At 46.6% G+C, this 22,204-nt stretch overlaps 1 protein-coding gene across 1 annotated transcript in view; it reads left to right on the plus strand.

The window, feature by feature from the left end:
• The window catches only part of CAPN8 (calpain 8), a 71,840-nt gene that overhangs the window by 12,970 nt on the left and 36,666 nt on the right, over positions 1-22,204 (plus strand). The gene's annotated exons all lie outside the window — the stretch shown is intronic.

Here is a 22,204-nt window from a genome sequence, read left to right on the forward strand (position 1 = left end):
GAGTCCTATTTGTTTTGGGAGAGGGCGGGTGTGTATGTGTAATGAGCAACATTAGATTAAGCTGTAAGACTTGACCAACGATGTTACGCACATGACTTATCCACACTGGTTTGTGTTTTTGAGACTGCATCCTTCACTTTGGGTCTGAACGCCGGAAATATCTTTTGGTTCCCCCACCAAGAGGTTTTCTGCCAGCTCATCTACCACTTTAACGCTGGGGAACAAGCCAGGATTATGAATATAGTAGATAACCATGCTGTCCTGTGTTTTTGTAGTAGTTACCCTCAAGCAGACAGAATTTGCCCTATGGAGTGGACATATCTATATAATTAGGGGCTGTCATATGGAGACTATTATAATTATTAAGAAAACAAGAATCTTATCTTTCTAGCCAAGCATTCTTTTATAGGCCTGGGATTCTGGAATGAAGAATCTGCACTTCCCAACCTATCATATTCCTTTCAAACCAGGTGCAGTTAAGTTTGGGAAATAATTTCATTTGTTTTTGTAATTTCTAGCCTCAATTGTCAGAAACCAAGGTTACCCTTGATAGCGGATTAGCTTTTTTGATCTCATAAGCTCTCCTGATCCCAGGGCCTCACAGATGGGAGTGTTATGGCCAACGTCCGACGGGTAAAAGAAATTTGCCCACGAGAACCGGGTGATAGGAAAAGGAAAAGAGTTTATTTCTGGCAGCCAGGGCTACGCAGGCCAATCGAGGAGCGCAGCCCCGAGTTGAAACCTCTCGCAGCTTTTATTTTTAGCTAGGCGGGGAATTTTTCGTGCCTGACATAATCTAGCCAATGCAAGCAAGCCAGAGGTACATAAGCTAATTTTGTGGTTAGCCCTGTAGCCCCTCCCCACCCTGGATTCCCCATAGGGACTTTCCGGGCTAAAATGGCAGAGCCGCCTAAAATGGCGTTGGCCATGCTACTCTGTTTATTCCCTCACTTATTTTAGCAAAGCGACTTGTACAGAAGCAGAATGCATATGTTAAGGTCAGTAGGGGTTGGGGCGTCCCTTAACAGGAGTTTCTGCATTAAGCTGGACAACACTTACGTTTTATGGGATAACATGGTCCTAAATTGAATTCGCTGGCTTTCAAACCCCCATTCAGTGATAGCTGCGAGATATAGAACTGGAAATGAAGGCTGAGAAGAAACAAATCTTACTTGGAGAAAATCAGCAAAACAAACAACACCTCTGCATCCATACTGACCCTGTAACCCTTTATTTTTTAGGAGGTTTTCTTTCCTCCTTGTTCCAGCAAGGAAATCCTTTTCTCTTCAGTCTGCTGGAAACTTTCATGATTTTGAAAATCACAGGACATTTTATTTTAAATGCTTCTGACATTCTCTCCTTAAGTGAGTATAGCAAACAGGCCTTAGCCAGAGCCCACAGAGTGTGACTGTAAAGCAGCAGGAAGATTTGGGCTGCCACACAAGCGTGCACCCTGTTCCCTGAAAGCCGCAGCCTGTTTCCCAAGCTTTCATGAGGGCTCACAGAGGGGTGGCGTTCTGACCTTTTCTTGTTCTGAGTAAGCTTTTTAATTCAAGCTAAAAGTTTACTAATTTAGCACGTGTCTCAGGGAAACACAACTTCAAAGGTATGCTTTTAACAGCTCCTCGTTAAGGATGTTTTAACTTTGGGAAAGGTATTTAATAAGTACTTTTTCATCAACTGGCTTGGATGGATTTTCCTTTAAATAGTTTTAAGTAAGGAGAGAGGTTTTCCAAAAAGGGTCCTGAGTATTACCCTGGTGAGTGTGCGCCCCCGATGGAGACCGCGGCTGGAAGTGCAGGGAATGAGCCAACAACTGCCAGCATCCAGCTCCCTCAGAACAGGCAGGCACCGCTGTGGTGGCTGCACCTGTGGTTTCTAATGAACAGTGGAAACGGCCAATTCCAGTCTCCTGCGAGGGGCCAGGGGCTTGGTATGGGGCCTGCGGGCCTGCCTAGCAGAGTGAGCCTCAGCTAGTAGAAAAGTGGAGCTTCACAGGTCTGAGGCTGTAGCTTGGTGCCAGGGTGGGGAACCAGGGGCTGGGTCACAACCACCTGTGTGGCCTGTGAGGTTTGAGCCAGGGCTGGCCTGGAGCCACGGGTGAATGTGGAGACACTAAGAAGAGAGATGCTTCCAAGAACAAGGCGGTGTTGTGCAGCACTGTTGAGTCAGGAAAGGACGTGGGTTGAGGTTTGTTACATGCCTTGTTGGATTTTCATAGTCCAACACAGCTCAGTGGGGTCTGCTTTAGGGTTTTGCTTTTTTTTTCAATTTTATTATTTTTTAAACAGTTGATCTAAATAATGAAAACGACATCTTTTTTCACCGAGTTCCGCCTAATTATCTTATTATTATTTTGGATGCACACAGCTTGAAATTGAAACCAGTGAAAGGTCCACAGTGAAATGTGCTTTCTACCCACCTCCTGCCTGCCTCCATCTAGTCCATGCTCACTGCCCCCTATCCACTTAAAAAAAATCCTTTCAGTGTTCCTTTATGCAAATTCGAGTAAATCTAAATACATATTCTAATTTCTATCCCTTTCTTGCATAAAAGGCAGTAGTGGAGAGGCTGAACGCTAAGGATTCAATTGTTCCAAATAATTTTTACTCTAGATGATGACTTTTCCTTGGGTAGCTCAGTCCCTGCAGGAGGACAGTGTGGTTTTTGCCTCCACACAATAATTAAATGAGCGTCCTTTGGTGAAACAGCCACCAGACAAAAGCCCTCCCTGAGTCCCCAGGCATCCTGGCACACTGGGTAGGGGCTTCTCCAGTGACGCTGTCTCCTGCAGTCCCAGCCTTTCCCTGCTCATCTTATCAGCAGAACTCACACTCGCCAGGCCCAGCAAGGGCCACCCCCACACACTGTCCTGCCAGAGCACAAAGAACTCTTGGGGTCACAGTTCTGCGGGGAGCTGGCTGCAGATGAGTGTTCTCTGTGGAACGCGTCTGTGGGAGCTCATTTCCAGTGCACTCTCATGGCTGCACGCCCTGCAAGGAGCTGTGGGCACCCACTGGCCCCTCTGCCATTCCTTCCAGTGCAGTCTGTCTCTCCCCTGCACATTGCAGAGCATCCTGAGGCCCCCGTGGCCATTGAGATAGACCCTGTCCCACTCACAGAGCACCCACCCTGGCGTTGTGCACCATGTGTCTGCCATGCCTGGGTGTCAACCAGAACTCCATTGGATACTAGATTTAGAAGTCCAACCCAACCAGCCTAAGGAGAAGAAGAACTTATTGGCTCATCCAACTAGACCATGGAAAAGGGGAGGGAAGTGCTGGCCTTGGAGAAGCCTGGATGCAGGGGTCTGAATATTCCTGGCACTCTCTGGCTGCTTCTTGTCTCTGCTGGTGTGCATGGGTTGGCTTCATTCTCTTCTATGGTAGACAGGCACCATATTGCAGGAAATATGACCACCCCTGGTTCCAAGCTTATCTCAGTAGCACCATAAACCAGCTTTGGTTTTATAAATCTCAGATAAACACTCTGATGTAATGGTTCAGGTCTTTGTCCCCTTCTTGGGCCAGTTACTAGAACCTGAGGGTGAGGTGCCATGCACTTGGCTCAACCTGGGTCATGGGTCGGCTCTTGTGGTTGGGAGCCTCCCTCCAAACCACAGGCAGAATTGCCCAAAAGAAGGAGCAGTGGCCCTGGGCAGACAGATTAAGGAGAGTCCACCTCAAGACGTGTGGAAAGGGGCCCAGGTCTGGCCCAGCCTGTGCTCTCCTCCCAGGTCATCTCTGCCCTCTGAACCCAGTTGCCCTGGCATCTTTCCCTGTTCCCTGAATCCATTACCTTGCATTGCTCCTGGAGATGCCTTTCCTGAGGGCCCCTCCTGTCTATAGATCTACTGTTGGCAATGCCTAATTCAGCACACACACAAGTAGACCACAGTCTTCGTGGTCGGTCTATGGCCTCTCCACCTCAGTTTTCATAGCTATACGGTGGGGACATGATCAAACCCAGCTTCCCAAGTGGTTAAGACATAGAAGATTCGTACCGTGTTCCTTGTCCTCCAGGAATGGGCACGACTGTGGGTGGGAGTGAATGTTAACATCCTGGGAGTCCTGACCATGTGCTCCGTGGGACTGTCTTACACATCTCTGCACACACAGTGCTTGCAGGAGCATAGCAGGGCTCCATGAGTGTTTGTTGCACTTTTGATCTGATGACCTAACCTGTCCTCCACCTTATATTGTTATTACATCATTGGGAATCAGGGTATAGCCTAAATCTGAGGCTGCTCACATTTTCCTTCCTTCCTCACCAGTACCACTCTTGACAGTCAGGCTGGATCAGGCATTTAGTGTAAAAATCCCATGCTGAAGTTCCCTGTGTCTTTATTTTCAAAAGATTCCAAAGTTTTATGCAAACCAGCTCATTGTCTTGTCTGTCCCCAGCTTGCTGACGCTGCTGGGCAGGAACATAAGGGTGTTTGAAGGTTCGTGCTGATCCTTGACAGTAGAAAAATGTCCCAGGAACACACCGTAAATGAGACTGTCTCAAGCCCTGATGGTGGCTGTGGTTAAAGGGACATGGAGACAAGCCTCCACTCACTGCTCACTGGACCCTGTCTCCGGCAGGATGCTCAGAGCAGGCCCGACTCTCACAAGCTCTGCAGGAACTGATAACTCCACCTGCCACACAGGCTCCATCCAGCTCTTAACTTGCCATCCAGCCAGTTCATCCACAGGCAGAGAAACACGAAGACGCGGCACCACTCGTGCCTGTGCTTGGGAAGATGCGGCAGGATGCAAAGCGTGTTTAGGCATCCGTGTACCCAAAGGCTGCATAAGAGGTGTTACTCTATGCAAGTGGAAGGCCTCTGCCTCTGGAAAATGAAATCTGGTGCTTGCTGCTTTCAGAAACAGGAAGAAGGAGATTTTCCTCTTTAACAGCGAGGAACAGAGACTTGCAGAATGTGGATAGGAATTAGAATGTTTTCTGAATAACACATGCTGCAATGTTTTTCCAAATTTTTAATCTGGTTTGTTTTCCTCAACAGAGCAGGATTAGTAAGTGAGACGAGCTTTGATTTGAGGGGTTGGTAAATAGTAGGGTTTCTACCTCTTTCACCTGCCCTCCCCATCTGTTTTCACTCTCAGGCTTATACTGTTGTGTGTTTGTGCTCGTGTGTGCTTATCTCTTCTAACCCCTTTTCTCTGTTGACCTGATTTTTCTCTTTAACTCTGTGGAATTGATGTCTTTTCCATCTTTGTTGTATTTATTGAATAGAGTTTTATACTCTGTCTTTCTGTTTTGAAAAAAAGAATGACTGGACTGTTTCGTATATGCCTAAAGACAAAGAATCAATAGCAATGACCTAAACCCCGTTGGCCTTCTCTCACTCATCCTCACATCAATCTTCCTCTCTGAGCCTGCCCCGTGGAGGAGGTCTGGATCCTAGAACTGGGGCCTGGTGCACACGGCACACGGCGCATCTGTAATTGGAGGTAGTGTCAGCATCTTTAAGAGTGCTTTTCCAGACACCTTTGATCTGCAGCATCTTTGAGACTGGGGCAGAGTAAATCAATTCTCTAGGACTGAATGGTTACTTTTAATGAGTAATCAGAAAGCCTCCGAGAACTTAAAGGGCTGAGTCTGCTCATTGATTCCAGAGAGCACAGGGTCAGGCCTTGGAGAGGCAGGGAAACTGCAGATGACAGTTCCATGCAGCTCAGGGGGCTTCACTGTGGTACGGGGAAGTTCGCTTTGCTAGTGGGGTCTTTTCCCACCCACAATGGCCCCCCTTCTTTGTGACACATCTTTTCCCTCTATCTTGGTTCCTAGAGCTCAGTGCCCTCGTGTTTTGTTCCACTATCACCACTGTCCTGTCTACTCTGAACAATGGGACGAAGATAACCATTTACACTTCAATGTGAATTTGAGACAGTGGGTTACAGGAGGATTTGCATATTGGGCATATGTCGCGAGCATGAAAGATTTCTACATCACTTGGTTAGTTCCACTAACCTTCACTAACTCATTTCCTTCTGATACGAATGCAGGCAAGGAAGCACAGTCATGGAAACTTCAGAGTGTTTCCACGTCACACAGCAGTCGCTGCAGATGTACATAGCACCACTTCTGCTCGTCACTGCCTTGTAATTATGCTGTTCCTTAGGCCCCTCCCAAATCTTTCGTTTAGGACATTAGTAAAGAAACACGAACATTACTGTATTAAAATTCTCAAAAAACATAGTCTGATAACTTTCAATATAATTTGTTTTTTATAGTGCTATTTTCATTTTACATATTCTTTGAGATTAGATCTTGACTTCACTGAGCAGCCAACGGGGTCCCTGCACAGGAGAGGTTAAGAATCCTGCGGTGCAGGATCGCTAGGCTGATTCTGCCAGGGGAAGATTTCTTTTTGCTGGAAGGGAATGTTTTCAGTGCTCTCCAATTCTACTGACTCAGAGGTGTCCTGGCTATCCCTCACTTTGTGAGAAAGGTGCAAAAAGTGCAGGTGAGCCTCAGAGTCCTCAGAGAGACATTGACTTAACCTTATGAGGTGGTCCCAGGCCAGGAGGCTGTTCTCTAAGCTCCATCTTGCCTGAGCAGCTTGAGGTTTGGGTCTGAAAACCAAGTCCTAGAGTGTTGCTGAAATATGTCTGTTCTACATTTTTAGTGGATGATTGTTTTTACATGTTCCATAGACCCCACTATTAGGACCCTGATCCACGCCCAGCAGTTTAGCTCACTACCCACGGCCTAAGTTTTGCAGACAGCATCCCGGGGCACTAGGATGATTTCTCCATCATCGACAGGCTGTGTGTCAGGCTCCTCCAGCTCTCTCTGACTTATTAGGGTACACCACTGCCCCCACCTCAGCTATCATGCCTAGCACCTATGGCTGATTAAAGGGCATAACCAAAGGAGCCCCTGGGGCCATCTGAAGACAGTGCAGTTGATGCAGCACCGGCTACACAACGCCCCAATCCCCAGGGCTACGGGAGCTTGTGTGCTACTCCAGGGGATGTAGCTGAAAAGGCAAAGATGGAGGCAGGCTGGTGCAGGAGCAGGAAGGATGAGGTGACAGGCTGTGCCCAGGCTTCTGCACCAGGCATGTATTGGAAGCTCCAGCAGCAGCACCTGGGGCCACAGCTTGGAGACACAAACCTTCAGTTTTTCAATGGGCCAGCTCCCACCAGCTGAGCAACAGAGGCAGAATCTTCCAGAAGATCCTGGTGCACCTGAGGCAAACCCACACCACTGCCCACATGAGAAAGGACAGATGCTTCCTTCTTTGAAGAGGTTACTGGGGCCGAGCCCGTGGTGCACTCGGGAGAGTGCAGCGCTGGGAGCGCAGCGACGCTCCCACCGCAGGTTTGGATCCTATATAGGAATGGCCGGTGCGCTCACTGGCTGAGTGCCAGTCACGAAAAAGACCAAAAAAAAGAAGAGGTTACTGATTTGAGGAATGGAAGCAAGTGCCATTTAAAATAAGCCCTTTGCAGATGCCACTCTTTCAGATGCTTTCTCTTGGCCCTATCAGTTCCTGTCACCTTCTTCTTGCCATCTCAGCTGTTCTTGCTGATCTCGGGCTGTGTGATCCCTCCCCAGCCAACAGAAACTTGTTGGGTCTCCCTGTACAGAGGTACAGGCTGTAGAGCTACAGCTGGGGCTTCTCGTTGGCTTAGGGACAGCACGAAGCCACTTCACACCTCCCCATACCTGCTCCTTGATGGTGGGGCTCTCTCTACCTTGCACTTTGGTTTTCCTTCTTGTTCCTGGTCCAAGAGGATTCTGTGCCTCCCTTGGATGTCCCACCAGATGGCTGTGTGTCCCTGTGATTTGCCCCTGGGTTTCATGACCCAACCACTGGTCACTGTACCCTGCACCCTTGCCTCAGTCTTGGTCCTGATTCTCTGTCACCTGAGCCCCTCAGCCTTCTGCTCTGTAGGGGGAAAGAGATCTGGGGACACCCCCCTCCCCCAGTCACACCTTGGGCCTCTTCTGTACACCTGTTCAGGTCTCAAGGACTGTGTTCCTCCATCACTTTCCAGGCCAGTGCCTAAAGAGGTGCCCCCCATCAGACTTGTTGGGTTGTTGGCCATTCTTACAGGGTTTCTCTTCACCTTATCTTCTCAAATCCCATTTGCTCTTACTTGCTGTCCTCATCCACTTGGGCTCAATATCTCCTTTCTCTCCTGGATCCTGGGTGTCCAGAGTTGGAGGGATCTAAGCAAGCACTCACTCCAGGGGTCACAATGTAAATGCCCACAGAGACCACATAAATGAGCCAAGTAGGCCAGGAGGAGGCAACAGCAGGAGTGGTGGGGCCTGTGGCAAATTAGAGAGCATGCGCTGTGTGGGGGAGCCATTGTCCAGCTTGAGACGGACATTACTGTGAAGGAGGTGGGAGGCTCCCTGGCTGCCTGTGTTTCATAGCACGCCCCCATGTACTCTCACTCCCCCCACCTGCTTTACTTTCTTTATGGCATTTACCTGGCACATGTATGTATTTATTGTTTGTCTTCTCCACTAGAATGTACACTCTATGACATCAAGATTTTTTTCCCCACTGTTGTATCCTTAGGACTTAGAATAGTAGTACCTGGCACAAAGTAGATGCTCAATAAATATTTGTAGACTAAACAGAGGAATATTGGCCAGATTTTGCATTTTTAAAGAGAAACCAGAAATCTAGATTTTTCTGTGAAACCTCTCAATTCAAATATAGAAACCACTATGCAGGCCAGTATGTACACTCTGAACAGAATAGCTCTGCAAGCCAGTTATGACCGGTTTATCGCCTTCAGTCCACACCAAACCCCCACCGGGCCTAAATTATGTCACTGACATTAGGACTTTCTGCATTCCAATCAGCTTTCACCCTTCTGATGTGCACTGAGCTCCTGCTAGCTGTCTGCACTGTGGTGTTTGGAGAAGCCCCCCAGGCATGCCTGTACCGGCTTCTGGGTAAAATTGTTTTCTGTGCTAGTGCCCTGTCCACAAACCTGGCGGGGTCCCCCACCACTCCTTCTAAGAGTTTTGCTTCCTTCCTACCTCCTTTCGCATCTTTTTGCTCTCAGGCATTGTACTTGGGACATTTTCCCAGCCCAGAAATACCTTGTTTTCTGTCCAAACACCTCACTGACTCCTGGGCCTTTTTATACCCGAGTTCACGTCGCTTCTTCTCTTGGCGGGTTCAAGGCTGGAAGACCATTCTTGTCTTGCTGTGGAGGCTCTCTATTATCCTGTGTTTAATATTTGATGCACTTTACGCACCCCCATATCCATTTGGAAGCCTCAGGAGCCCTAGTACCAGGTTGGGAGTGCCCTACCATTTACAGCTGTTTTTGGAAGGGGACATTTAACAACTTGGCAAGGCTGTCTCCACCACAAACAGTGAAGCACTGGTTTGGTACCTCACCATGTGTATTCCAGCCATGGCTGGACCTAACAATTGAACCTTAGTGCTCATCTTTTCTTTTCTTCCTCCGTGACACCTGGCTTCTAGCATTTTGTCTGATTTTTGAATCCAAAGGGCTTTATAATTAAACTCAGTATCAAGCCACTTTCCCTTGAAACCGGCTCTGAGATATATTTATGTAAGCCCTAAACATGTCTGCTTAGTGTCTTCTCCCCACCTCTGGTGAATCAATTCCATTTTTATAATCTCCTAAGGAAAATTTCCCCTCTAAATAAAGGGAGGGGTGAGAAGGGCAGGAAATCTGAGGCACTTTCACGCCATTGAATTTTATTCCTTCAACAATAGCAGAAATTAGACTAGAATTGGCCTGGCGGGCTTTGTGAGCAGCTAGAAGGAGCTGAAATAACTGGAATGTGTTTCCTCAGTTGCGAAGAGTCTTCTTCCTTTTTTCCCCTCTGTTTTCCACTGATAACTTAGAAAGTAAAGCAAGATGGTCTCTGATTCAGAGATGACCTGCAACCTTTACCGGTTTTCCCCCCTCATTTTTGAAGTACATTAACTCTCTGGGGTGCTCTGCAGCTCCTGGAAACTGAAGACCCCTTGGCCCAGAATTGTCAGCCAAATGCTGCCATGTGTCATAGCCGCCCTCTGGCTTAGCTGCTCCCACTCTGCCATCAGGTCTGAGAGGCCCCTTCCAGGTTGCCATGGGGACAGGAGTGGAGGTGTGAGGCGACCCATAGGGGGCGGCAGAGTGGATTATTGAGTGTGCCTTATTACATGGAGCACAGCTCATAAGAATTATTGTGAGGATATAAAAATTACAGTTGCCATAAATGAATCACACTGCCATTGCTCAGAAAAACATCAGTAAGACTTGAAGCTAATCATTGAAACTGCACTGGTGACTCTCCAGGGTGGCCCCAATGCCCCTGCTGAGAGCAAACACCTAGGCCCTCAGGTGTTTCTGGACATCTGCAATGCCCAGGATTGATGCACTCTGGGGTCTTCCTTCTAGAACAACGGTACCTTGCTATAATGCAACCATAAAACGAGGCCGATGTTCCAGTAAGGTGGTCCGCAGTGCTGAGCGGTGGTGGGTCCAGGCGCGGTCGGTGGGGGCATGCGCTCAAGAGGGAAGGAAGCGAGGCTGATCTGACATACTCATTTGCCAGAGTCAGGAAGAACTTCCACAGCTCATTCATTTATTTAAATATTTATTAGGTGAAAGTATCTCAACATAATTAAAGCCATATATGACAAACCCACTGCCAATATCATCCTGAATGGGGAAAAGCTGAAAGCTTTTCCTTTAAGAACAGGAACTAGACAAGGATGCCCACTCTCACCACTCCTATTCAACATAGTGTTGGAAGTACTAGCCAGAGCAATCAGAGAAGAGAAGGAAATAAAGGGCATCCAGATTGGAAAAGATGAAGTCAAACTGTCCCTGTTTGCAGATGACATGATCCTATATATCAAACAGCCTAAAGCCTCTACAAAAAAACTCTTGGAATTGATAAATGATTTCAGTACAGTAGCAGGATACAAAATCAACACACAAAAATCAGTAGCATTTCTTTTCTCCAATAGTGAAAATGTAGCACGAGAAATCAAGAAAGCCTGCCCATTTACAATAGCCATCAAAAAAATAAAATACTTAGGAATTGAGTTAACCAAGGATGTGAAAAATCTCTATAATGAGAACTACAAACCACTGCTGAGAGAAATTAGAGAGGATACAAGAAGATGGAAAGATATCCCATGCTCTTGGATTGGAAGAATCAACATAGTGAAAATGTCCATACTACCCAAAGTGATATACAAATTCAGTGCAATCCCCATCAAAATTCCAAAGACATTTTTCTCAGAAATGGAAAGAACTATCCAGACATTTATATGGAATAATAAAAGACCACGTGTAGCCAAAGCAATGCTGAGCAAAAAAAATAAAGTTGGCGGCATAACACTACCTGACTTTAAGCTATACTACAAAGCTATAATAACCAAAACAGTATCGTACTGGCATAAAAACAGACACACTGACCAATGGAATAGAATAGAGAATCCAGAAATCAACCCACACACTTACTGTCATCTGATCTTTGACAAAGGCACCAAGCCTATTCACTGGGGAAGGGACTGCCTCTTCAGCAAATGGTGCTGGGATAACTGGATATCCATATGCAGGAGAATGAAACTAGACCCATACCTCTCACCATATACTAAAATCAACTCAAAATGGATTAAGGATTTAAATATACACCCTGAAACAATAAAACATCTTAAAGAAAACATAGGAGAAACACTTCAGGAAATAGGACTGGACACAGACTTCATGAATACGACCCCAAAAGCATGGGCAACCAAAGGAAAAATAAACAAATGGGATTATATCAAACTAAAAAGCTTCTGCACAGGGAAAGAAACAATTAACAGAGTTAAAAGACAACCAACAGAGTGGGAGAAAATATTTGCAAAATATACATCTGACAAAGGATTAATATCCAGAATATACAAGGAACTCAAACAACTTTACAAAAAAAAACAAGCAACCCAATTAAAAAATGGGCAAAAGAGCTAAGTAGGCATTTCTCTAAGGAAGATATACAAATGGCCAACAGACATATGAAGAAATGCTCAACATCACTCAGCATCTGGGAAATACAAATCAAAGCCACACTGAGATACCATCTAACCCCAGTTAGGATGGCCCAAATCCAAAAGACTCTGAACGATAAATGCTGGCGAGGTTGCGGAGAAAAAGGAGCTCTCATACATTGTTGGTGGGACTGCAAAATGGTGCAGCCTCTATGGAAAATGGTATGGAGGTTCCTCAAACAATTGCAGATAGATCTACCATACGACCCAGCTATCCCACTGCTGGGAATATACCCAGAGGAATGGAAATCATCAAGTCGAAGGTATCCCTGTTCCCCACTGTTCATTGCAGCACTCTTTACAATAGCCAAGAGTCGGAACCAGCCCAAATGTCCATCATCGGATGAGTGGATACAGAAAATGTGGTATATCTACACAATGGAATACTACTCAGCTATAAAAACGAATGAAATAGTGCCATTTGCAACAACATGGATGGACCTTGAGAGAATTATATTAAGTGAAATGAGTCAGGCACAGAAAGAGAAATACCACATGTTCTCACTTATTGGTGGGAGCTAAAAATTAATATATAAATTCACACACACACACACACAAAAAGAAAACCGGGGAGGGGGAAGAAGATATAACAAAAATTACTTAAAGTTGATACGACAAGCAAACAGAAAGGACATTGTTCGGGGGGAGGGAGGAGAGGGAGGAGGGAGGGGGGTTTCGGTAAAGGGGCAACAATAATCAACCACATCGTATATCGACAAAATAAAATTTAAAAAATAAATAAATAAATAAATAAATATTTCTTAGGTGTCTCCCTCATGCCAAGACACAGTGGGGAACAAACAGGCACTGTCTCTTGTCTCTCAGTAGAGAGGGAGGGAAGAGGGTTCCAGGCGGAGGAGTGATGTGAATGCAGGTCCCCGGGCTAGAGGGAGCACAGCACGGGGCAGGGCCTGCAGGGACGCAGCAGGGCCGGAGCAAGCAGATGGGGCTGCGGGAGCCCACGCAGAGAGGGAGGCATGCACTTTATTCTGGACTTTGTTCCTGAGGACAGTGGGGAATCATGGAAGGTTTCTAAGCAGGGCTGGGCAGTGTAGAAAGTGGAAACACCAGGTAGGAGACAGCTGCAGTACGAAAGACTCTCGTGTGAGGATGAATGGTACTGGAAGGGGCCACGAAAAGTGAAAAGGAGGCCTGCATTTCTTAGTAAACCGTTTTTTGAAAAGGTTTGGTTAGTACTTCACTTTGAGAAATGATACAAATGTTATGAAAAATTGCTTCTTATATTTTATAATACTTATGTATTAACAGCAGCTTTGCGCTAGCTTTTAGAACAAGGAACAACTCAATTGTTGACTTTTTCAGAGGTGTACTTTTTCTGAAAAAATTACAAGATAGTGAGATGCGGCCCCTTCCACTACCTGCTTGACTTTCAGAGTAGGATCATGAAAACATTCAAAGACACCATCAGTTTCCCAAGGGCCTTGCTCCATCCTTTAGTGCACAGGCTATTCCTTTTCAAGGGCCCGTTCTGCTCTGAGCCTCGGCCGTGACTGCTTAACACTGCCAGGCTTGCCCTGGTCAACATCTCGGAAACAGATCCAAGGTCACTTTCATCAGCTTCATGAAGTCCTGCAAACTTAGCAAAGTGTTCCACACATCACTTTGCAATCACTTCGTGTTGTACTTGCCCATGAGGCTGGCGTGGTTGGTGTTACTAGTGTTAGGTGGGAAGGGATGGTTGGGTGAAAACTCATGAATATTCTCATGTCATAACAATTTTGCTTCTTTCTGCAACCTCCTAATTACAGCTTCTGGAAAATGAATATTTGGAGAAAGAGGGACCCAGTGGGAGAGAAGGCGGTGGCAGTGGTGTTAGAGGGGAGGATGGGATTTGAGAGCTATTTAGGAATAAAATCAGAAGCACTTGGGAAACAATTGGAGTGGGTGATGGAGGGAGGGAAAAGAAATCAGAATGGCTCTCAGGCTTGAGCAACTGAGAACCTAGAGGAGCTGTTGCCTGAGGGAGGCGTGTGGGTGGGAGCGAGGCTGCGGTTCTGCCTCATGGGCCACATGGGGGGGCAGTGTTGGGGGGTGGGGGGCACCAGCAACTTCCTAGTGTAATTTCTGTTTTTGTTTTCTTATAGGTAGTAGACATTCAATAAGAGTCTGCTGATTCACTTGTTTGGGCTCCCCTGTGTTTGGGGATACTTGTGTGCTGGGTGATAACAGCTAATGATAAGGAGGTTTATTGAGGGTATTCTATGTGGCAGGTGCTAAGCTAAGCACTTTAGACATCTGATCTCATTTTTATCTTCATAGCAACTCTAAGAAGTGGCAACTATTTTAGGTTATTGCAATGTAGGTAGATGCTCTTATTATATAAGGTAGGTCAGTGGGTGAACCAAATGTTAGCACAGAGTGGGGAGAGGAAGGCTGAAGGTAGATGGAAAGTGAGGACAAGGAGAGGCTATGTGTGGGCTAACGGGAGGAGGAGCTGTCTGTGAAGTTTCTTCCTCCCTTGTGCAGAGGTCTGGGGCATGTACTTCAAATGGTGATGACCGTGTTTACTTCGGCCTCTGAGAGGCACTGCAGGGTGTGGGAAAGGCAACAAGCCACAACTTTGCTAGACTAGCCTGGTTCTGATGCTGTCTGACCCTGAGAGGTCATCTGATGGCTCAGGGCCTCAGCTTTACTCACCAGGCAAGTGGGGATCAAACACCACCTTTACCTAGTGCAAAGCACCTAAAGATTCAAATTTAGGAAGTGCCAGAGGTCAAACTTTATGCCAAATAAATTTAACAAAATTAACTTGATCAAGGAAGGAGTCATGAATCGGGCAGCACTCAAAGCCAGAAGAGGCTCAGAGAGCTCCAGGGCAGCAGCATGGGGTTTTATAGGCTGAATGCAGAAGTAAGACAGAGAAAATACATTTCATTGGTTAGAATGGACAGACCCCAGTTAGAGGTTAGTTGGTGGCTTCTGATTGGCAAAGTCTCTGGTTTCATTTTACTGTTTACATTGGGTTTTGCTTTGTTTATGTGGGAACTTAAAGCATGGAAGCTGCCCCAGCCTAACGGCATCCCAATTACAATTTTTACCCGAAGGTGCTCTTCCTGTGACACACTAACCAGGGTGTGCTTACGTGATTTCAGGAAAACTCCTGGAGGGTGAAGGGCTGAGCCTGGTATTCTTTTTGGTGCACACAGGCTTTCTGAGTCCAAAGCCTGTGCTATTTCTACTCTTCTAAGCTCTTAGGCTTCTCAAGGGCAAAGACCATGTCCTTTACATCTCTCTCATCCCAGTGTCACATAGCAATGCTTGCTCAGTACTGGCGAGTGATGAGGAGCTAGCCCTTAAGCCTGAAGAGAGAGAACATCCCAGGACATGTTTTCTGAGGAGGATTGGAGGCTGGTGCAAGATGGGGGAGGCTTACTAAATAATTCTCAGAGGATAGAGATTTAAATGGAGGCTTCTGAGTTTTGCTTTGTTTATGTGGGAACTTAAAGCATGGATGCTCAGGGGTGGAAATGTGGACGATTCATTCACTCCCCAGTCCTATGAGCCACCTGGCCAGCCTGCACGGGTGCTGCTATCGGATGGTGATGTAGCTTGGGGGAGCAGATGACAACGATCTCAGAGTAAATAGGAGCACCTGGGGATGCCAAAAGTCCATGGCAGAGCTGGAACCAGGTATCACCAAGGCTGGCAGCCACCTGTGCTCCAGGGCTAGCTGGGGGAGAGGGCAGAGGGATATATCTTCGGGGGTGGAGGGTGGCCACAGGGGAGGATCAGGGCTGCGGGGGGGGGGGGCACAAGCAACCCAGTTGAGCTAGTGCCTGGCAGGTTCAGGAATGCCTAGCTTTACCTCTATTTACAGGGGTGAGGGTTGGCATCTGTACGATTTGGAGAGAATGAAGAATAGTGTAGTTATATAGTTTGAAGGGCCCCCAGGAGGTCAAGAGTTTATTGTCCCAAATCCAGGTAGGCCTGAGTCTAGCACACGATAGCCAGGTCTTCAGAGAAGTGAATGTTGGAAGCTGGGCGAGATGAGACCTGATTCCAGGAAGGGGTGCCAGGCTTGAGGAGCAAGCCAGAGACTTCCGTGGACTGCTGCTGTCTCCTTCAGCTAGAGAAGGTGGAAGGAAGGATGAGAAAGAAGGGGAAGCAGAGAGTGGGTCCCAGCAAGCTCTAGCAGTGATAGGCTAAAGGGACATCACCGTCATGATCGTCAGTGAATGTGTAACCCTAAGCAATTGTTTAGAACTGTAGACTTATGAGAAGCTATTCTATCCAACCTCCTCCAATGCAGGAAGACCCTCTGCAAGCCCTGAGTTTACTGTGTAAATCTTCTGGCTCATTACATGTCAATGATTCTCCCTGCAGGGGATGATGTCTGGAGACATTTTTGTTGTCACACTGTGTGTGTGGGGGGGGGGTCCTACTGGCACCTAGTGGGTAGAGGTCAGGTATGCTGCTGACCACCCTATAGTGCAGAGGACAACCCCACACAACAAAGACTTACCCATCCCAAAATGTCAGCAGTGCTGAAGTTGAGAACCCTGTTCTAGCTAGATACACCTCTATTGTAGCAGCTTTATTAACTGAATTAACTGAGCTCTAAGTTCCAAATTTGATTCTAGTCCTACACAGTATATACACAATGGAATACTACTCAGCCATGAAAAAGAATGAAATTCTACCATTTGCAGCAACGAGGATGAGCCTGGAGAAAATTATCCTAAGTGAAACGACCCAGGTATAGAAAGAGGAAATACTGCATGTTCTCACTCATAACCAGGAATGGAATCCATAAATAAACAAATGAGCAATAAAGAGAGACAGAGGGAAAAAAAGAAACAACAATAACAGTAATACATTGAAATTTTAGAAAACTAGAGGTAGAAAAAGGGAGGGGAGAGGGAGGAAATGGGGCTAATGAGGAATTGGTCAATGGACACAGAATGTGTATTGTAATGATAAATAAGCTAACTGTACTGATCTAACCACCACACGTTCTACACAATTATTGAAAATCAACATCATACCCATATGTATGTATAATTAAAAAACAAACAAACATATATATATAAATATATGCTGCCTTATTTCTCCCTGCTTGAGATATCAACTACAAATAAGACCTTTTCACTGATAATCAAGATAGGAATTTTCAAATCACCTCTGACAAAATTCACACCAAGTGAATTTGTTCAGTAAGCATTTTATGAGGTCTTTCAGAGGCATGAGACCCATGGTCTGCCTCCAGCCCTCTTCCAGTCTAGCCAGAGAGATGGGAATTAACAAGCAAGAATAGCCAAAAGTTTGTGTGTGTGTTTATGTTTTAATGTAGTCAAAAAGTTGTAGATTAAATGTTAAGGGCTTGAAAAGTTATGTTCACCAGTGGGAGGGAGAGAAAGAGTATTCTGTGACTGCTTAGCAGTAATATGCAGAGCTAAAACGCAGCATGTGTATAAAAACATTTCGAGCAGCCTTACATGGAAGAGCAAAAGATGCCTCAGCTGTGATAAAATATTGAAGACGTTTTTTAAAAAACAAGCGTATATTAGCAGGGTCTAAATCTTTACATTACACCCAGGTGTGCAATCAGCACGGTATTCTTTGTTTTTCTCAACTGTTCTCAGCTTGCTGGGGAGCCCCAATTTCCATTGACCATGAGCAGGAAGGAAACAGACCAGCCAATTAAAGGTATCACACCTCCACCTATTTCAGGTTCTTGTCTCTTTTGGATAAATATTCTTCGTTTAATACTCTATTTGAATGGTGCTATAAACTGAATATTTGTGTCCCCCCCAGTTAATATGTTAAATCCTAACACCCAATGTGATGGTATTAAGAGGTGAGGACTTTGGGAGGTGATTAGGTAGAGAGGGTAGAGCCCTCATGAACAGGATTAATGCCCTTATAAAAGGGACCCCAGGTGGCTCCCTCACCCCCTTCACCACATGAGGACACAGTGATAAGACACCACCTAGGAACCAGGAAGCGGGCCCTCACCAGACGCTGAGTCTGCTGGCACATCGATCTTGGACTTCCCAGGCCCCAGAACTGAGAAATAAGTTCCTGTTGTTTGTGAGCGGCCCGGGGCCTGGTGTTTTGTTACAGTAGCACAAATGGATTAAGGTGGTTTCTCACTTCTTAAGGGCTTTACCCCTCCTCCCAAGTTGGTGCCTGGATATAAGGAAGGCCTAAATTCCTGCCGGCAATGGGGAGGGCCAGGTAGTCCTTGAGCGACACTGTGTCATCCACTGGGTCCTTGCTGGACTCCTGGAGATGCGACTGGTGTATAGCATGGTCTCTTCTTCTGCTTCCCTCAGGGTCCAGCGGACCTTCCTGGGCTGACTCAGCCCCACATTAGTGCTGCAGCCCCTGCAATGGGACCAGTCTGCTCGCTTCCTCCTGCCCTCAGCCCAGTCATCACAGGTGGCCGAGGGACACTCTTTGCCGTGTCTCTCACCTTCCCTCTGCCTAAGCACTCCATGTTGCCTTTTTTTTTTTTTTTTTTTTTAAAGATGACCGGTAAGGGGATCTCAACCCTTGGCTTGGTGTTGTCAGCAGCACACTCAGCTAGTAAGCTAACCGGCCATCCCTAGATAGGATCCGAACCCGTGGCCTTGGTGTTATCAGCACCGCACTCTCCCGAGTGAGCCACGGGCTGGCCCCTATGTTGCCGTTTTTATTCTGCTCCCAGACTCCCAGGTGGGAAGCAGGTGTAAGTGCTCTCTACCCTCTGCTCTGGCTTCCTCTTCAAGCTGTCAGGGGTCTTGCTATTGTCTCCAACCCGCCATTGTTCAACCTCAGGGCTGGGGCGGGGGAGATCCTGGAGGAGTTCCAAGGTCTGGCCTGTTTTCTTTCCTTTCTTTCCTTCCTCTCTCCTCCCACCTGCAGCCCATAAGCATTTCCACTGCTTCCCGTGGTGTCTGAGAAATCCCCTTAAGCTGTAGCTCGAGTTCTTGCTACCTACAGTTTATAACACCAGTAGGTGTTCAAACCTTCAAGCTTTGATTTCAAATGTGTAAAGGGAATTTTTGAATTAAGAGATTTCTTTTCTAACAAAGCCTGACTCAGGATTATTGTCTCTTGGTAGACAAATTTTTTTTGACAGAGCAAAGCAATGACTACATTGCTATGGTTGGTATCTGTCTACTGTTCACTGGAAGCCCTGAAGCCTGCTGACATAATGGGCAAGGAATTCTAGGGGATCACTACTTGAGTGGAATAAAAAAATCAGTTTATCATTTTAATATATATTAAATCAATTACATAGACAACCTGAATAAGGATTTGGAAGAACAAGGCCCAGATAGTTTCCAGAATTTTCCATGAGGCCAGTGACCCAGGAGACCCCACTCTAGCTCCTTCATTGGCCTAAATCCTGCTCAATTAAAGAGTCTATGAGTGGCCCAAATGTCGCATCATCATTTGGGTAAGGGGAAGGATGGCAACTCTAATTTATTTTTTAATGGCTTAACACCTAAAGGTTTATTTCCTGCCCACATAAAGTTTTCTGTGGGTTCTGGAGTTCTCTAAAGCAAATCTCTTCCAAGCAGTGACTCATATCCAGGCTGCTTGTATCTTGTAGTTGTGCCATCTAGAACAGATACCTTCCAGGTCACACCAGCAGGGGGTGAGAGAGCTGGAGGGCTGTGTGCTGGCTCCTACACACTTTGGTCTGGAAGTGAAACTCATCACTAATTGCTCGTTGGCTAGAACCAGTCACACAGTCCTGTGAGGGGGCTGGGAGCACCTGGAGAGCTGGTAAACAGTAAATATCTCTGCTGTAGTCACTGAGGACCTCTGTGCTGCTAATCCAATGGTCAGTTTTCACTCCTTTTCTTCTTGAATTTACGTGCAATATCTGACCCAGCTGATCAAACTGTTTTACTTGGCATACTCTTTTCACTTGGCTTCTAGGACGTCACACCGGGATGGGCTTGCCTCCTACTCCAGTGGTTGTTCCTTCTCAGCCTTGTTTGCTGTGGAGACCATAACTTGGTGAACACCTACTGTGTTCTAGGTGTTACTGATCTAGTTTGATTGCCAGTACCTAATGCAGTAGGCACAATTACTACTCTACTGTATAGATCATGAAGCCACGGCTCAGAGAGGTAGCATTTCTTTCCTGAATTCACATGGCTAGTAAATGTAGAGAAAGGATTCTAACCTGCCTCTTGTTTTGTTTTCCCACTAAGGGCATTATATCCCCTCACTGTAATCAGTCTGAAAAGGCTCTAGAAGTCTCTCTCTCTCTTTTTTTTTCTGACCATTAAGGGGATCGCAACCCTTGGCTTGGTGCTGTCTGCACCACGCTCAGCCAGTGAGCGCACTGGACATCCCTATATAGGATCCGAACCCGGGGCCTCAGCGCTATCAGCGCTTCACTCTCCCGAGTGAGCCACAGGGCCGGCCCTAGAAATCTCTTTTTCTCTTGAGCTTTCAAGAAGTACCCACAAGCCTTGGGCAGGATTTCTTGTTTCTAGTTACTTTGTTTATGAAACCCAGAGCTGTCAACATCCAGTTTCCCTGCCTGTTGGCCCTCTTTTTTCATTAAGTTCCTACTGACAAATGTCACAACTGGGTGGGTTTCTGTTTTGACCATAAGAACTTTTACCTGAAACACAAAGTTTCCTAACAGATGATCAGAGTAGAGTCAACTCCACCCCCACTCATGGCTGTGCCTGCTCTGGTAACTGTGGGTCCTCCTACAGTACCTGTCCCTTTTGTGATTCTAATGAAACTTACTCCTTCCTCAAGCTGCTCCTGGCACTGACTCCCTTTCCCAAAGGCTTTGCAGCTAAAGTTTGCTTCAGTGACACCACACTGCTGGAAAAGGGTTACCCCAATGCCCCTCCTGGGGAACCTCTATTTCAGCCCAATCTATTGCTGCATGCCACACACACGGGGCCTCCTTGCTGGTTCTCTGCACTGGGTGAAGAGAACAGTTTCTCCTGTTCAGTCTTCAGCGTTGGTCCTACCCAGGTGGGTCAGACAGAATCCCAGGCTCTCCAGGCCCAGGCTCCTCTTTCTCGTCCTCTTCTCTTTGACAGCGTGCATGCCTGTTCATGCACACGCATGTGCGCCAGTGAGGCTCAGGACATCCTCACCTTTGTCCCTGAGAAGAGCGCCTTCCTGTACTTCAAGGTCGCACGTGCCTACTGGGGTTGGGGGAGCCCTTGTTGTTTCAGGCGGTGCTGCCCTGTTTCAGCTGGTTGAGGTCCATATGCAAATGCCCGTGCAGGGCAGCTTCACGGCTGTGACCACGCCTGGGAGACCAGACGCAGGAATGCCCGTTTAGGTTTTCCAGCCTCCCTAGAGCACATTCAACCCAATGTGTAGGGCAATGTATGTATTTCAGCTGTTCCTGTTCCCACGTTTTTTTTGGAATTCCTTTTGTTAAAAATTTTTTTTTTCAAAATTAATTTATGGGATGTACTTTGGACGTACAAACCACTTTATAGTCATTCTTATTGTGTCAGAAAAATGTTTGCAAGCAGCTTAAAACCCAACTATAGTGACTTAAATAGGGGGCTAATTTTTCTTTTTAACAAGAAATCTGAAGATAGGTAGCCCAGGGTGAGTGCAGTTTTCAGTAATGTCCTGGGAGACCCAGACTCACTCTGTGTTTCTGCTCTGCTCTCCCAAATGTGTTGACGTTCATCCCGCGCCTTTCCACTTCATCAGGAGATCAAAGCTCATGGGCAAGAGCTCTAGCCCACGACCAGCCCAGCTGGAGGGTCCTGGGGAGGAGGGACTTATCCATAGAGGGATTGCCCAGCCTTTCTGTCCACCTTATTCACCAACAAACTTGGATCCAAAAGCTTCTTGACTGCTTTTGGACATTAAAACTAGCTCAAAGGTCAAAGCTGTGTTCCCACTGAGAAGAGCCCAAAGAATGTGCCACAAGCTTCAAGGCAGGTCACCAAACAAGTTTCCGAAATGTTTTGAGCAACAGAGTAAGTTTTCATCCTCCCAAGAGGACTCTGTGAGTGGGAACACATTCATGTGGATATACTTCTTAGAAAAAGCATCCTTGTCATGACAACCCATCCACACCTTATACAGTAACTGGCAAGGATCCAAAAGTCTGCACAGTCACAGCACCTCCTCAGAGCCCCTGTGCTTGCTGCAGGAGCCAGTGGACCCTAAGAAATGTCAGGAGTGAGGCAGATGAAGAGAAAATTAAAT

Source organism: Cynocephalus volans, chromosome 11 (genome assembly GCF_027409185.1).
Source record: "Cynocephalus volans isolate mCynVol1 chromosome 11, mCynVol1.pri, whole genome shotgun sequence".
In the NCBI taxonomy this organism is placed as follows: Eukaryota; Metazoa; Chordata; class Mammalia; order Dermoptera; family Cynocephalidae; genus Cynocephalus; species Cynocephalus volans.